Consider the following 14,687-nt stretch of genomic DNA (forward strand, 5'->3'; position numbering starts at 1 on the left):
TGCTTGTTAAAGGAAAATCGACTTTTAATCAAATTTTGTCCCCATGACAAAACCCCTGGAGCTTTCCTACCAGTTGTGGGCTTCATGGAAAAGTATTGGCTTTGCCACCCCTCCTTACACTCCCATCTACACCAGTGTTTCAGTAAATTTGATTTAGGATGCCTAGAAATTGTAAGTATGTATCCTTTTTTGATTTGTATATTATTGTAATTTACACAATCAACTGGGTTTGTGAACCATATTACTCCTAGTATCTAAAATATTGTGGGTGATTTAATAAATTTTATATTTATTTTTTGCACTCAAAAAGTACTGGCTTTGAAGTTGGAAAGATCTGGGTTCTGATCCCGGCTGTGGAGTTATTAGCTATGTGACCTTGGGCAAGTTGCTTGACTGACCTGAGAACCAGGGTCTTCATCTGTGAAGAGGGGATAATGCTGGCCTGCAAGAGAGGCTGCCAGGATAAGACACCCATTGGGTGCTTTCCTGACACACTCCAGTAGTAGAAGAGACAAAGGTGATGCCCTGGTGTTTGCTGGGGACTGGCATGAAGTAGTTTTATAAACCTAAAGCAATGAGGTGTATAATTTTGTCTGAAATCAAATACCGTCTGATATTATTGTCTAATAGAGACAAGTGATCACAGGGGCCCAAGTTTTAAAAGAAAGATGGGCAAGGAGCTCAAATTTCTTTTTTTCTTTTTCTTTTCTTTTTTTTTATGGTGGCTGGCCAGTACGGGGATCCGAACCTGTGACCTTAGTGTTCTAAGGCTGCACTCTAACCAAAATTCTATCAACACTTTTCTTTCCTATGTATTGTGCAAAAAGGTTATTATTGACTTTGAGCTGAATATTCATTTTATTAAAAGTATGTATTTTCGGGGCCGGCCCGTGGCTCACTCGGGAGAGTGCGGTGCTGATAACACCAAGGCCCCGGGTTCGGATCCCATATACTGATGGCCGGTTCGCTCACTGGCTGAGCGTGGTGCTGACAACACCAAGTCAAGGGTTAAGATCTCCTTACCGGTCATCTTTAAAAAAAAAAAAAAAAAAAAAAAAAAAGTATGTATTTTCTGAGTACCTACTGTGTGCTAGGCCCTGTGAGGATACAGTGGGAAATGTGACAGACTGAGTCCCTGCCCTAGAGGAGCTGGCTTCTGCACAAGCAAAAATAAATGGAAAAGCAGAGGGAGTGCAGGCACTCTCTGCCCCTGCCCCTCGGCTGGTACCGGCCTTCCTTGGGGGTATCCAGGCCAGAGCTCAAATTCCAGTAATCAGAGAAGCACATCTGCCCAAGAACCATTTTACTCAAGGAAGAAAGACAGTCATGGACTTGTCGCCAGCTGCTTGGCAGCAGAGGCACTGCCATGTGCATTCTCAGAGATGGTGGTGAAATCAGGTGAAGCTGTATTAGAACCAGCAGTTAGAAGTTTGGAGGTGCCTCTGTGACAGTGCTGGAATTCTGGGCTGCTCCTCTGTCCCCATCTACAGGTACAGGTTCACAGGCAGGCAGGTCCCACTTCTGGCCTTCAGAGGGGCTGTGGCCTTGCCATTGTTGCAGAAGCCTTCCTATGAGCTCCTGTGATGCTGGCCTCGCTCTTTTCAACATGAAACCAAAAGTATACATAGAAACCTTTAGAGTGGTAGGGAGCCTTTCTGTTTTGTAACTGTTGTGACATTGCTGGCTGGTATTAATCAGTGCTTGCCTTGAGCTCGGTGGTGTGCAGAGAAGATAAGTGCACTCAAAAGGTTCTTGTGAATGATAGATTGGAGAGGCAAGGGGATAGGTGAAGACATTGCTTTGGAGCCAGGGGGGCTGGGTTTGATTCCTGGCTTTGTCACTACCTGTGTCTGACTTTGGTCAAGTTACTAATTTTTCTTGGCCTCAGTTTCCCAATCTGTAAAATGGAGGAAGTAATGGGATTCACATCCTAGCACTGTTGTGAAGATTAAAGGCACAGATACATGTAAGTGGAGTGGGTCAGCACAGGTCTGGGGCTCTGTCCCTTTGGTGGGGAGTTGCAGGTAGGCAGCACACACGCTGTCTACCGTCTGTGCCTGCAGTGCCTTTGGCAGCATGGTTTTAATTACCCACATGGTGGCAGAATCTGCTGGAAAAATTTAGTAGCTAAATATAGTGCTATTACAGAAGTCTTCAGTTGCTTGTTAAACATTAGGTGAAGATTGCCAGTCTGTATTGTCAGTATATATTAAGTCAAGTAGATTTAACAAGCTTAGTCACTGATTTAAGCTCCTATGCTCCCTGTTAAATTCTCAGCTGCGATAATGTCAGCAGACAAGAGCATTTCCTTCTCCCAAAAGAATGCTCCGGCTGGCTCTGCTCTTCTTACAATGCTGTCCCTGAAATTGCTCTTCAGCTTGTTCTGATCAGCAGTGCCATCATCCCCCTCCTGCTCCAAGGCAGAGCCGCTGCTCAGCGAGCCGGCCCTGCTGGGCTCTCAGTGACTTAGGTGCACGCTGCCAGCTGCATGTCTCTCCAGGTGGCCAGCAAGGTCCTCTTTCCCACAGAAGGCAACTTTTCACAAAGAAAGCCTTATGGTATCAAGATGGAAAAGTTTTTGTGCTTAATTTTACTCCTTCCCACCAAAAGGTACTAACTGGAATAGGTTATTCCAGAACAATCTTCTGCATGCTGATTGTGTGCCTGCATGGGAGGGACATGGCCCTGCCCTCCAGGAGCCTTTGGCTGTGACATTTGGAGGGCTAAGACAGACACTAGGCAGATCATCATGCCATGTGCTGGAGGATTTGCTGGGGCTCCCCCTGGGATGGGGGCAGGAATGGTGGCATTGGTACTTAGTAAGCATGTTTGCTAGATGGATGAGTGAACAACTGCTGATCTATGGGAGGAGAGATTACCCACAGGGACATCATACTGAATAGAAGTATTTAATGGGTGTTTGGAGGGGACATTTGCTACATTGCTATATTAGTCTGTTTATGTTGCTTATAACAAAATGCCTGAAACTGGGTGATTTATAAAGAAAAACAAAATTTATTGCTTACAGTTTCTGAGGCTGGGAAGTCCAAAGTCCATCTGATGGTGGCGACAGTGATCCAAGGGTCTCACATTGCAAGATAGGGGAAGCAGAGAGAGCAAAAGGCAGACTCTCCTCTTCTTTTAAAGTCCTCAGAACCACACCCCTGACCACCATTTTTAATCCATTCACTACTACATGGTCCTACAATCCAATCTTCAAGGCTCCACCTTTCAATTACCATAATAGAATTTCCCACCCTCTTAACAGTCATAGTGGGGGCTGAGTTTCTAATACATAAAACTTGGGGGACACAATTCAAGTTTCAGGGAGTTTGGGGGGGACATAATCCACTACAATTGCCCAGCCCTATAGTAAGAGAAAAAGGAGAAAGAGGGAGAGGGGATATCTGATTCCCACAATGAAGATAACTATAATGTAGCTGGGAGGAGAGAGGATGATGGCCTCTGCAGAGTATGACAGCAGCAGAGACCCAGCCCCAGCTCTTCCCCTCAGTGACACAGAGTTCAGGGGAGGAAGGTCTGCTGGCCAGAGTCAGCAGAGGAGGCCTCTGGGTGGGTAGGGTTGGGCCTTGAATTGGGAGCAGCGAGAAGGGACAGCATTCCAGTCTGGGGCAAAGTCTGGAGGCTGGAGTGGGCATGGTCTTGCTGGGGGCCAAGGACCTTAACCTCTTTGGAGCCAAGGCCCTGTTTTGGAGCAAGGCAGGAAATCATGCAGGATGAGGACGGTTGGAGCTTGGTGGAGGCTGTACCCTCAAGTGGTTGCTCCCTCAGCAAGTCGGAGCCTGGCATGTCCTTGTCTGGGGCTTCCTAGTGGGTGTGGGGCAGCTCAGTTGCTTCTGGCAAGTCTTCCTGGCTTGCTGTAGGAGCCTGTGGGCCCTCCTACTGTGTCTCTGCTACCAGGCCCTGCTTCTGAGCCTTCTCTTTGGCTGGTGTACAGAGAACCTGGCCATAGGACACTGGGCTTTTCAAGCATCACCAGTGATTCCTGGGAAAATCTGGCCTCCTCAGCTGTCTGCAAGGTCTGGAACACGATAGCAGGTCTATCCCCAGCAGGGCTGAGGGCTGCTGCCCACACCTCTGAGGGCTCCTTGGCAGCCAGGCTGGGGATGCAAACTCTGCTCATTTCAGGAACTGGGCCCTGAGTCTGCCTCAGCAAAAGTTCCTCTGAGGCAGGATTTCTGCTCGACTTTCAGCTGTGTGTGCATTTAGAGCTTAGATCCCGTGGATGAGCCAGGCTGGGTCTGACTTGTCTGTACTCCCTTGTGGGCACAAAGAGGCTTTGAGTAGAAGAACATTTAGGGGATGAAGAGGACATAAGTATGTTTGGGAGTGTTAGCTTAAAGAGAGTTGGCCCGTGACTCTCGATGCATGCTGTCTCCTTCAGAGAAGGCTCTCCTGCGGGCTGTTTTTGGCTTGCTCTGAGCCGGGCTGCTTCCCAGACTCGAGTGCTGCAGAGACAGCACATCATGTGAAAGTGCCTCCATGTCTGTCGTCGTTTTGTCTGGAAACCGTCTGTGTGGAATGGTGCGTACTTTGGCCATCCTTCTAGACCAATTCTGTAGCTAACGTATTTAAAAGATGTTGCTACCCTGTGTTCATGGGTTCCACAAAGGCTGATTGGCACCTGCTATATCCAGGCCCTGGGTAAGTCCTGGGGACCCAAGATGGGCCTGCCAAAGCCAGCGTTGAGTGGCAAGCAGTTAGGAGGCAGCAGGGAGAGTTCCGGGAGTGCAATGCTTGAGGCAGGCGGCCATAAAATCACCTTGCTGCTCAGCAGCTGTGTTCTCTGGCCGCCCTCCAGGTACACAGACCTGGGTGGCCTTTTCCATATAATGGCCTGTCCGTGTATGTCAGTCCTACTGGAACAATGTGCATGAAGCCTACATCCAAGGGCTCCTCAGTAGGAGTTGCGCATCAGCTTAATTGTAACCCCACCATGCTCAGACAGCTCCTAGGAGGCTAGTGGCATGCTTTAGTTTCACTCAGGTTTCTAAGTATAAGCATTATTCATTCTTTCCACCGAACTGGTATCTGCTGAGGCATGAGCAGGGATTAGGGCATCAGCCTCCCCATTCTGCACCCCACTGCTAGACAGCCCATCCAGAACAGCAAACCTGACAACTCCCTAACCTGGTGGAATGTTTTCATTTTCTACATCTCTTCAAAATAAAACCTCACTCTTTACCAGGGCTAACACACACAAGCGTGTGTTGGCAGCTAGCTCGACCACCTGGCCCTTCCTGAGCTCCAGCCAAGCTGAGTCACCCTAAGCTCCCATCCACAAAGAGCTGTATCCCTGCTGGGGTAGGGGTGGCATTTTTTCCTCCAAGTGGACCTCCATTTCTTTCCCATGAGCTCCTCCACCAGGAAATCTTCCCTGAATGCTCTTGGCAGGCCTTCCTGCATGCTCATCCCTGTTTGTTTCTCCCTCCATGCTATGAATTCCCTGTGGGCAGAGACCTGTCTCTTGCCTGACAATCTGGGCCTTAGCAAAGTGCCTGATACACCGAATGATTGTTGAATGAATGAGTGAATTAATGGTTGAGGGTACAAGTAAGTTAGAAAGGATGAGGTTTAGTGCTAGGTAATAAGGCATGTCCTGCTCATAAGAAGCTTACAAACAAATACTGCATTTGTATTTGGAATTAAAATATGTATAGAGATAACCGTAATACTGAGCACAAATCATTCTTTCAAGAAACGTTTATAGAGGACCTGCTATGTGTCAGGCCCTATTCTAGGCCTTGGGAATACAGCATGAATAAAGCAGACAAAGTGACTAAAAAATGGTCCTGATCAAAGGCTGTATGGATTCAGAAGAGGACTTTTCCTGCTGCCTGGGTGCATAAAAGCTGTGTTGGAGGTGTCTTTTGACTGCCAGCTCCAGGACAGCAGTGACTTTTTGTTTCCCTGTTGCATCCCATGCAGGGGCATGTACACTAAGTGATAATTCGTCAGGCTGCATGCATATGATCTGTGTACCTTTCTGTGGGCATGTTAATCTACAACAATGTTTAGAAATGAAAAATGTGATCGTGGCTAGTACTGATTGTGCCAGGCATCTCCTCTTTGTCCTCACAACTGCCTTCTGAGGTTGGGATCTCCGCTTTACAGGTGAGAAAACTGAGGCACAGAATGGTGTGGAACAGCCTAGCTTCACACAGATAGTAGGTGATGAGATTTGGGCCTAGGCAGTCTGACTCTAGAGGCTCCTCTCCTGCCCCTGCTCATGGCTTCCTGGGAGCTCCTTACAGAAGAGAATTGTTCCTTTGCAATGATTGCCACACATTGAAATGCTACTGCTTTGGTTCAGACCAGGCTCCACCATTTGCTGACGTGTGATTGAGGGCTCAGAGAGTGAAGTAATCTGCTCCGTTTCCTAGGTGGTGTCATGGCATTGCTGATTCCTATTTCCTAGAATATTCATAAGAATTATAGAAAATATCCACAAAGAGCCTAAAGTTGTGTGTGGCATCTTTTAACTTTTTTGGTAGAAACTCTTTATCCTACCCTGATGTTACACACAAAGTATAGACATGCCACATTCTTTGGCAAGTAGTGTTGCCTAATCTTTGTGTAAGGTTCTTTTCCTTATTTTTAAAAAAGCTGCATTTCTGATGGCTTTTGGTGATTGTGGGATTTCTGAACAGGCTGCCATGGCCCACTGTTCAGAGAGTTTATACCCACCTTTTTAGGAATGAGTTGCATTCTTGTGAATTTCTTCTAAGCCAGTGAGAAAATACAGATTTCCTAAGATCCAGCTCCCCTTTAGTGTGTGACCCTCCCCCTGAGCCACAGTGGATACTTCCATTATGATTCAAGTAGTGGACTTTGCCATCCCGAAGGATGGATCAAGGCCCTAGACGTTTGGGCTGCCTTTGTCTTGGCCTGGTTTGAGTGACTCTGAACCTCATGACTCTTCAGAATTATGGTTTTCTGAAATGGGTGGTTGGATTCTCATGAAAACAGGCAGAAGTCAACATTAGACACTGATTTTGACATTGAGATTAGAGCAGAAAGCAGTCTTTGCTGCCCAGTCTCTGTGCAGCCATGGAGTGTTTTCCAATGGCAGTTATGGGCTTTCCTAAAGCCATCCTTTATTCTCCTTGGTCGTTCAGTTCAGCCCGAATGTATTGAGTACCCACTACGTGCCAGGCTTGGGGCTGGAACACTGAGGCGAATGTGACAGAGACAGTCCCTATCCTCATGGAGCTCCCAGGCCAGCAGCAACACTCAGTTACACCAGTGACTTAAGTCTTCCTTTGACAGCTTTCAGCACTCCTGACATACCTGTCTGCAGCTGCCATCTGTAGCTTGGCAGGAACAAGGCTTGTGTTGCCAGCGCCTAGAACTAGGCACTGTACTTGGAAGGGACTTATGTACTTGAAGGAGTCGGGGGTGGTGGGTGGCTGGGTAGAAGTGACTGAGGGTTTCACAGGAACTCTCCCGCTGGTGGGCCTAGCATGTCCTCTAAAGGAGCCTGGGTGCCAGCAGCTGTGCAGAACTGGCCTGGTTCCAGGCAGGTACTGGGCCCACAGACAGCTCACTGTGTGCAGCATGTGCACAGCAAGGTAGACCAGCCCAGCTCACACTGATCCTCTTCCAGGCAGGGAGGCTGCAGGGAACCAGCAGTGTGGTTAGTTTTGGCTGGCTGCTGCAGGCCATAGCATTTGTCATTTTGTTTCCAGCTCATGCCCTTGATGTACAACACCTACAACATTGTGTCAGCCTGTGCACTCACTCATTCCTGATGCTGGGGAAGATCCAGTTGTGCTTTTAGCAGGGAAGGGAAAGCCAGATTTAGGTGTGTTGCCGCAGGTCACCTCAGCCGACAGTGGCAGCCTACTGTTGGTCTGTGACAGGCTGCCGGCATCAGGTGCATCCCAGCCACTGCTGACCAGCACTGGGCCAGCGGCGCCCATAAGTACACTCACATCTGGAGTGTATCTTGTCTCTGGGGTCACTGGGCACCAGTGTGGCAGAGCCAAGGTCAAAACGACTCCCCTGCCCAAGTAGCCCCTGTGGCATGGGCTCCACACTTAGTCCATTTCCGCAGCCACATGCGTGAGCATTGCACACACAGAGACAGGAAAAAGTGGAGGAATTAGATCGTCTAATTGTTCTCAATGCCAGATAAAGAGTCGTTCAGATTTTGCCTTGAGAGAATTTAAAACTTCAGGATTTTGTGCTATCAAGAAACTTATCCTCTGAAGGTAAATTTTTATTTTCTCATTTGATTTCAGTGATGTCAAAGTAACTTTTTAAATAGCTGCTTAAAAAACACATTTTCCCGGGCTGGCCCCGTGGTTCACTCAGGAGAGTGCAGCGCTGGTAGCGCTGAGGCTGCGGGTTCGGACCCTGTATAGGGATGGCCAGTGCGCTCACTGGCTGAGTGTGGTGTGGACCACACCATGCCGAGGGTTGCGATCCCCTTACTGGTCAAAAAACAACAACAACAACACATTTTCCCTTTACACTCAGCACACTTTTAGAGAAAGAGGGGTGGGTCTTTGGTGCTCATCTAGACTGTGGTGGCTTAGCTCCACTGAGACATTTGTGGACAAAAGTTTGTTTGGACTGGGCATTGGTGTGGTTGGAGCTGAGGTGCTAGATATTAGAGATGGGCATGAAGGAGCTCACGGTCCAGTAGGGTAGGAGGGAGGTTGGGAGGGCAACGGAAGTCATGAAGTAAACGAGGGATTCAGATGCAGGGGACCAGGGCCAGGATAGAGGTGGACCAAGGTCAGGGGCAGGGAGACTGTGGAAGAACCAAGTTGGGCAAGGGAGGGGAGGGGATGGAAGGAGACAGGAAGGCTTCCTGGAGGAATTGCTACTCTAGCTTTTCCCAGCTGGCGATTTACCCATGAGGTCATTTGGCTTTGTATCTAAGGGATTGACCCAGATTCAGTCTCTCTTTCATTATTAGTCAGGGCTTCTGTGGAAAGCCCTGGTCTTCTGCAAGCACTTACTTACAAACTGGAAAGACAATCTCGTCATCTCAGTGGTGGCTGCTCTCACAGCAGTGAGGTGCCTGCCCTGCTCATTAGGCACCTCCCTTCAGTGTAGGGAGAATAGAAGAGGCAGCCGCAGAGCTCGCTCCTGCCATTTGCTGGGCACTCAGCTGAAGGATGAGCAAGTGGGTGCGCTTCTGCCCAGGCAACTGGGAGCTCTGGGGGGTCGTGGGGTGATGGTGTAGGTGGGGCGGCTGCTGTGGGCATGAATGCCTGTGTAGGGTGCTGGGGGCCTTCCTCAAGGACAACCATGCCACACGCTTAACATGCGCCAGGGGAACAGAGAGTTGTGAGCCTGGCCAGCAGCCTTAAGGAGAGGTTCAGTCAAAATAGCTTTGTTTAAACACATCCTTCCTCTCTGCATTATTTATTTTATGTGTTCTGCCTTTAGAATAGGGTCTGAAAATTGCAGTGTCTAGGATTCTATTTCATCCGTTTTTTAGTTATCACTTTGAACGTTTTGATTAAAGATTGATAACTAAATTGAACTTTAAAGTTGTTGAAATCTGGGCTGACCAGTTAACTCAGCTGGTTAGAACACAGTGTTATAACATGAAGGTCAAGGATTCAGATCCCCATACTGGCCAGCTGCAAAAATAAACTCAATTATTGAAATCTGAGATTTGTACTTTTCATCTGTCAATCAGCATGGGTGCCTTTGCCAGGCAGTGAGCCTCATTTTCTTTACCTTTTCACATGAGGAATACAACTTCTAGGAACAGAGGATGGGGCCACTCAGTGCTGGGGGCAGGAACCAAAAGCCTGGAGTTGGTACAGGAGTGAGGCTCCAAGGAAATGACAGGACTTGTGCTAGTCAGAGTTTTTGCTGAGCTCGCAGACAGACTTGAGATGGTTTGGAGACTGAGACTGTTAAGTAAATAATAGCAGCAACAGTAAGCCCAGCCCAGGTAAGGTAAATAGCATCCCCCTCTTTTGCAGATGGACATCCCCAGTAAAGCTAGGTATTTGTCTGGGCTGATGGTTTAGGAGCTCCTAGACCTTCTGTTCCAGGGCTAGGGCAAATTGGAAACCCAGATGGTAGGTGAGCTGGAAGGAAGGCTGGGGACCAGGAGAAGTGGAATCCTATAGAAATGAGGATATGGAGAGCATAGTTTGGCATCTGAAAGTAAGGCACAGACTTGTTAGTTTTCCAAAGACACCCCTTACACATTGGTGTTTTGAAGCACAGGTGACAGATTTCACAACCCTGAAGTCATTTGTCATCCCTCTTTGGAAAGGAAGATTCAGAGTAGGGGTTGGGACAGGTTTTAAGAAAGTTGCCTGAGATAGGAAGCCCTGCATGGGGATGCCCTGTGGGTATGTATAGGATGTTTCTCCCCCTGAATGTGGGTGAGAGGTCGTGATACTGCAGAGCACAGTCTTGGTGAGAAGGGACTCAGTCCTGGAGCCCTCCTGGCCTGCCTGGGACACAGGTAGGCTTAGGGGTAAACTAACTCAGGCCCTGGAGTTCACTTAAAGCTTTAGGCTGCAGAGGAGGAATGGCGACCCTCTTGCCACTCTGTGCTTCCATTACTCTCTCACTAATGCAACAGGAGCTTTGGGAATTGCCCACCTGTCATCCGTGGAGTTACTAGCTGATGGGGTGCTGAGAGCTGATGCTTTTAAGCTGTTGCTGGGAGAGATGGTGTGACTCATTGGAATAAGAACTTGATAAAGGATAATGAGTTACTTCATTGCCCGTGCCTCTGAGGTCTCAGCAGCTTCTCAATCCCCTCCACTCTACATGGAATGGAAATCCCAGCTCCCAGCACCATTTGGGCTCTGAGAAGATATTATGGGGTGCCCTCTCTGTGTCTGGCATGGAGGATGGAGATCCTTGCCCGTGAAACCCAGTATTTTAACACATTTCGTCATGTGACAGCAGATGTCTGTGCAAGGGAAAGAGGGAGAGGTGAGCTGTGGTGAGAGCGTTCACAGGGGGTGGCATAGCATAGAGCTCATGCTCATGGGCCTCACGACATCTTGCCTCAAGCCTTCAGAAACTGGGCTTGCCTCAGAGTTCCCTTCAGCTGTCATCTCAAACGTCACTTCTTCCAGGCAGCCCCGCCGACCCAGTGTTACTTCCCAGAATTTGTTGCTGTCTGTAATTGTGTTATCTGGTCATAAGTTCTATGAGGGTGGGGACCATGATAGTTTGTTCACCATTATATCCTTAGTGCGTCATGTAGTCCTCGGCACACAGTGGATGTTCATTAAAATATGTGTGAGTGACAAGAGGGTATTGCTAGACCTTCAAAAATGGAGAGTGGCTGGCCGGTTAGCTCAGTTAGTTAGAGTGCAGTGTTTTAACACAAAGTCAAGGGTTCAGATACCCATAATGGCTAGCCACACCTGCCCCCCCAAAAAAGGAACGTTATGGGTGCTTCAGGGGTAGCCAGCCAGCTGGTTGCATTGACAGATTCTGTTAGATTAGAACTCCTGGAATTGTGAAGGGCCTTTGGAGGTGATCTGATCCTCTCCCTACCCCTCTCTGAATGGACGAGATGAAGAAATGGCCAGCGAGAGGTCAGGTGTTGTCAAGTGGAGGCTGTGGCAGGCTGATAGTGTGGCTGACTGGGAGGAAACCCAACCTGCTCTGTAAACCCATTGTATCCCAGTGCATTTGACCCTCACAGGATCAGCTCTGACTCCACCTTGCAGCTGAAGGGACATAAATGCACAGAGAGAGACATGTACAAGGTCACACATTTGAGGGCAGCGCCAGATCTGTGCCACTCCCCTCATGAGAGCAGCTGGAGGGAAGGAGGCCTCATTAGAAAGGGCCGGGCAGTCTAATGGATTTGAACCAGATATCAAAAGCTCATTTTGCCCATCTCGTTACCATCTGCAAGACTGTAATTAAGGAATCCCCAAAAGATTATATCTCAACCTTGTCTTCCAAGGTGACAGAGGTGCTGGAGCTTCTTGGCATACTTTATCAGCTTTGGGTAAAACACTTGACTTTGCTTCTATGGACTTGCCAGAAGGGACACTAGCAGAAGCTTTTCCTTTTTGGTCAGCTTAGCCCAACTGGTTCACCCATGGATCTCCCTGTCTAGGGCATAGAGGGAGCAGTGGGGTGCTGAGACCTTCAGAGTTGCAAGTTGAAGGGGATGATCATTCTGAAGGTAAACCTAGGCCATCTTTGGCAAGTGGTCCTAGTACTTTACAGGTTTGGCATTCCTGGGATGAGTCTTGTGGGCATTCAGGTGGAGGCAGGAGTGGGGCCTGTGCACTGCTCTGCAGTCCTCTTTTTGGCGGCTGGCTGGTACAGGGATCAAATCCTGGACCTTGGTGTTATCAACACCACACTCTAACCAACTGAGCTAACCGGCCAGCCTTGCTTTATACTCTTGACCTCGGTAACCTTTGCTGGAACCCTCAGGGCTGGTTGGAAGCACACACATCACCTGACATCGACTCATTAAGTCTCAGCTCTGCATCCTCTCTGATCTTGGCCCTGGGAAGTTCTGGCAGGTGGGCTCTGCCTCTTTCTGGCTGCATGATCATGGGTAACTGCACCTCTTCAACCTGTTTTTTTTCTGTAAGCTAGAGACTCTGATAGTACCCACTGGCTAGGATTGTCATAGATGAAATGAAGTGACACATGTAAAGCTGTCAGCACACTCACTGCCTGGCAAATCATAGACATGCTCTATTATGATGCTGCTGCTGATGAAAGACAGTATATGGCGCCTGTTGCCAAGAGGCTTGTGGTCCAGCTGGGGAAGTGAGGCTAGAGTGCAGGAGGTGATTTTGAGACAAACTGTCACTGAGGGGCATGGGGACAGTGTTTGGAAAGGCCTCCGTGTCCCCCAGCTGGACCAGCCAGCAGGAACTCTCAGAGGGGAATTGGTCTCTCCTATCTGGGAGTGCAGGTGACACAGGCAATGCAGGTGCTCCTGCTTGGTGGCGCATCACGGAGGGAAGGTGTCAGGGAAGCCTCCATGGGGAAAGCAAGCCAAGCTTCAACAAAGAGCGGGGACTGGGGCAGGTAGGATGTGGACTCATTCAGCAATATCCGACCCTTTCTCCATGTCTCTACCTACCCTCGATACCTAGTCCCCTCCCCTTTTTTAATGGTACAGCTTTTGTTAGCATGTGTTCTTGTAAACTGTATTCCTGCTTCATGTGCAAGCATTTTTAATTTATATAAATAAGGCCGTGCTCCACATCGTTCTGTTTCTGTTCAGACTGCAGTGTGTCCTTCACGTCCTTCCTCCTGCAGCATTGCTGTGTCCAATGTTTACTTGTGCATTTCCAGGGAGCAGCCCCCTACCTGCCCTGGGACCCGAGGGAGCTTTTCTGTGAGGACATAGGTCCGGAGTGAAATTGCTGGGTCATCATAGGGTATGTGCGTGCTTAATGACTTCATTACTGCTTGGTACACTTGCCATTTCCTGCTCACTAGTCTTTGCCAGTCTGTAGGGGTAGAGAGCCCCCTCTGTTCTAGGGCACATCCTTCCAGTTACGCACGAGTGGGAACATCTCTGAATGTTGTGAGCCCCTGGCACTCCTGCCCCGCTCTGAAATTGCATGTTCAAATCCTTTGCCCATCCTCCTGCAGGCCCTGTCTTTTTCATGTTGGTGTATAGGACTTCCTGGGATATTCCAACTCTTATTTATTTTTAATTTTTTTTAAAAAAAGATGACCGGTAAGGGGATCTCAACCCTTGGCTTGGTGTTGTCAGCACCACGCTCAGCCAGTGAGCAAACCGGCCATCTCTATATAGGATCCGAACCCATGGCCTTGGTGTTATCAGCACCTCACTCTACCGAGTGAGCCACGGGCCGGCCTATATTCCAACTTTTAGATCCTTGTCAGTTTCAGATGTGGCCAATGGGGAGATAATATTTGCATTCTGTCTGATAACTGTCCACGGTGCCAGTTTCTGAACAGAAATTCTTAATTTTTGATGTAATAAAATTTATATACTCTGTGTCTGTATGTATAATTGTAGTTTTTACTTTTGAAATGTTAAGGAGCCCTACACTAACTTGTAAAAAAGCAAAGGTATTCACCCACATTTTCTTCTAGTCACTTTACTTCTTTACCTCTCATGTTGGGATCTCATGTCTCAACACTGAGACAGCCAGAACCTCACTGGGGTTCCTGGGGGAGTCCAGAGTCCATTAGGATTCCTTGTGGCATTGAGATCCGCCCTAGGCAGGAAGAGGCAAGACCTCCCTTGGTGCCTCAGGGTCAAGGCAGCACACGGAGAGAGAGGCTGACTCCATTCTTACTTGGGCCACTGACTTCGCCCTAGGAGTCTGGCTGTAATTGGGTAATTTATCTGTGAGATGGGCCTGGTGGCCACAAACCAGAGACAATAAAATGGAAGGTCTATGTAAAGAGACCTGTATGTGGCTCCCTATAAGTCCCCCTGACCTGCTAGCCCTCTGTTAAAAATAGGTAGTAGTCAATGAGCCTGCCCTGGGGCCCAGCTCTGGCAGTGGGGTCTGGGTGGGACCCTCTCACCCACTGGAGGGTCCCCCAGGTCTTGCTGGCTTGCTTCCAAATCCCAAGCTTCCATTGCCTGTGGCCACTGTGTTCCAGAAAGGAGTTGGCCAAGATAAGTAGGGTGTAAAGTTAGAGAAGCAAATGTTCTCCAGCTGCCTTATGAAACATGTTTCCAGACAGTTTACACCTGGATG

The 14,687-nt window shown here is 48.6% G+C and overlaps 1 protein-coding gene across 3 annotated transcripts in view; it reads left to right on the forward strand.

Moving 5' to 3' along the window:
• Positions 1-14,687, forward strand: part of PACSIN2 (protein kinase C and casein kinase substrate in neurons 2) — a 138,700-nt gene that overhangs the window by 96,531 nt on the left and 27,482 nt on the right. The gene's annotated exons all lie outside the window — the stretch shown is intronic.

The sequence above is a fragment of the Cynocephalus volans genome, chromosome 12 (genome assembly GCF_027409185.1).
Source record: "Cynocephalus volans isolate mCynVol1 chromosome 12, mCynVol1.pri, whole genome shotgun sequence".
Classification (NCBI taxonomy): domain Eukaryota; kingdom Metazoa; phylum Chordata; class Mammalia; order Dermoptera; family Cynocephalidae; genus Cynocephalus; species Cynocephalus volans.